This window comes from Myxine glutinosa, chromosome 14 (genome assembly GCF_964187855.1).
Source record: "Myxine glutinosa chromosome 14, kmMyxGlut1.1, whole genome shotgun sequence".
In the NCBI taxonomy this organism is placed as follows: domain Eukaryota; kingdom Metazoa; phylum Chordata; class Myxini; order Myxiniformes; family Myxinidae; genus Myxine; species Myxine glutinosa.
Genome location: NC_136274.1, coordinates 51,476,977 through 51,479,733, shown reverse-complemented (window position 1 = coordinate 51,479,733; position 2,757 = coordinate 51,476,977). Strand labels below are relative to the sequence as shown.

Sequence of the window (2,757 nt, the reverse complement as noted above, 5' to 3'; positions counted from 1 at the left end):
ATTGCTCCCCTATCTCCCGCAATTTGCCTTCCATCCTATTTTCTAGCCCCATTAACCCATTCTTTACCTCTTTTATCCCGTTGTCTAACCCTCAAATTTGCTGTCTATCTTCCCTATTTGGGCACTGGTACCCCTCACTTCGTCCCTCATTACCCCCATCATTCTGCTTTCCATTTTCGCACTATCAGCCCTTGCTTCGTCCCTCATTTTGTCCATAAGGGCCCCGATTTGTAGCAACAAAAGGTCCGAATCCAACGGCGGCGCTGCTACTGTCGCGGGCGCGGCAAAATTTGGTGCCGCTACACCCACGTGCGCGAGGACGCCATTTTGCGCGCCTGATCCTCCCTCAACCGCCTCCTCATTGCTCCCCTCCATTTGATCCTGGGTTACTCCTAACCCCTCTATCTCTCCCACCGGCATCCCGTCGCCTTGACCAGCCATGGCGCGATTTCAAAGTTCAGGTTTTGTTAAACAAAACAAATTTCGGCCGCTCCAAATTTTGACCAAATTTTTTTTTTTGATGTTTTAAAAATTTGGTTCGGGCCCCGAATCTCACTCCCAGACACCAATTGTTACTGATCGCGGTTTAGATGGTATGATGGGCCGAGCGGATGGTCCAACCGCGACCGAACAGTTACTCCCCGATTAGAACCCGATTCCACCCGACGTTGACCAGATCGCACCGCGGCTGCTCAATGAGGGAAAAGACTAAAACGACGAATGCAAAGAGGAAAACGAAGGCAAAGAAAGGTTTGGAAATACTACTGAATTTATTGACTATTTACACACATAAGCAAAAAGAAAGCAGTCACGTTTATTTACAAGCACATAAGACGCAGGTGACACAGTGAAAATACTAGCTTACCTACAGACTTAATTAAATACCCAGGGACAGAACAAACAAAACAAACTCACGTACACAAGAAGGGTGGAAAGGCAGGAGGTAGATGGCTGGAGGGAGAGGGAGGTCCAAGGGGGTCCCGCAGCACAACCGGCGCGTTTAGCAGCCGCCGTTCAGGCCCCCAAGCTGCTGTTGTGGCTGCTGTGGACGTCGCGTGCTTTGCCAGGCCTTGTCCGACTCGTCTGGTCCAAACCCTCAACTCTTTCTTGTGCGTTCGTTCACTCTTTACCACCGACTCCTCACCGCAACCAACGCAACCAACTGACCACCACCACCGACTCCTCACCGCAACCAACGCAACCAACTGACCACCGACTCCACTGACTGACTCCTCCACTGACGACCAACTCACGACTCACTTGCGTGCGCGCCTTTTATAGCGCCTCCGGCGATTAAGCCGCCGGCCTTTTGGACACGCCCATCGGGGTGCTCACCTCGGCCCTGGTTGGTCGCACGACCCTCTGGCTCCGCCCTTGATGACGACGGGCGGGCACGCCTTTCTTCTCCGATTCGAGCACATGTTCAATGGTGGTTTTGGAGGGGAGGTAATTGAGAATCGAGGCCCGGCAATGACGGAAGGGGATGTAAAAGGAAATGGAGATTTTGGGGATGGGAAGGAAAGGGGATCTATTCTCTTTCACTGGTGCAATGGAGTACTTCAATTAATGGGAGACACAGCCTTACTCTAAAACACAGAATAAGAGATAACTATCAAACAGGGGTATTCTATTATTTGGCTGATGTGTATGCTTGTGGACTAATTATGGGATGCCCTTTCACCTTTACACAGCTCCGGAGGTAGGGGGGCGCAGAATAAACAATAATAATAATAACAAGTGAATCCTCTTGGATTGCGCTGAGGTTCGGGCATGGAATTTCTAGGAGGAAGTATAATTTGTATGCAATGAAAGTACATGTAATATGGGATCGAGTAAGATCGAGTAAGCTTCACCAGTGCGCGTGCGCGAATTTACGTCACGTCGGCAGCGAGAAGGCGTTCCCCAACACGAACCAATCAGGAACTGCCACGCCCACTTATATGATCTCAGAATTCCTGTGACAGGAATTAGCGTTACACTGGCTGGAAGTCATTCGCTAGAGGCGCTTCCTCAGCGCCAATCACCAGTGCGCGTGCGCGAATTTACGTCACGTCGGCAGCGAGAAGGCGTTCCCCAACACGAACCAATCAGGAACTGCCACGCCCACTTATATGATCTCAGAATTCCTGTGACAGGAATTAGCGTTACACTGGCTGGAAGTCATTCGCTAGAGGCGCTTCCTCAGCGCCAATCACCAGTGCGCGTGCGCGAATTTACGTCACGTCGGCAGCGAGAAGGCGTTCCCCAACACGAACCAATCAGGAACTGCCACGCCCACTTATATGATCTCAGAATTCCTGTGACAGGAATTAGCGTTACACTGGCTGGAAGTCAATCGCTAAAGGCGCTTCCTCAGCGCCAATACAGCACACAATCAAAAAATACAGTCCTCATCTCTGCAACAATATTTTGTACCTCGCCATTCTTGTGTTGTGACTTCAAAATGTTTGGCTTTTATTTATAAACTTGTGTTCCTCTACATGTTTGGTTCTCTGTAGTATATTTTTTGTAAATAAATCATGGAGGGAAGAGTTGGCTGAGGAAGGAGGTAAGTGGAGTGGTATCGTAGTCAAGGCAGGGCGGAGGTTTGGTGCCATTCGACCTAACCCCTTATATGTTATAATGGGAAACACATTTCTCAACATTCCTTTCTCAACAATCTTTTCTAACCCCTTTCTGAACAATCCTCTCGAAGAAGTTCTGTCACTTAAGCTTTTGGGTCTCACTATCTGCCATGATATTTGGTCATGTGTTGAG

General features: G+C 49.3%; 1 long non-coding RNA gene across 1 annotated transcript in view; it reads right to left on the bottom strand.

Moving 5' to 3' along the window:
• Positions 1-2,526, bottom strand: part of LOC144888831 (uncharacterized) — a 46,238-nt gene extending 43,712 nt beyond the window's left edge. Inside the window, exon 1 of the long non-coding RNA XR_013621379.1 lies at positions 2,416-2,526. This is a non-coding gene — a long non-coding RNA (uncharacterized LOC144888831). The remainder of the gene's footprint in view (positions 1-2,415) is intronic.
• Between the last annotated feature and the right edge of the window lie 231 nt (positions 2,527-2,757).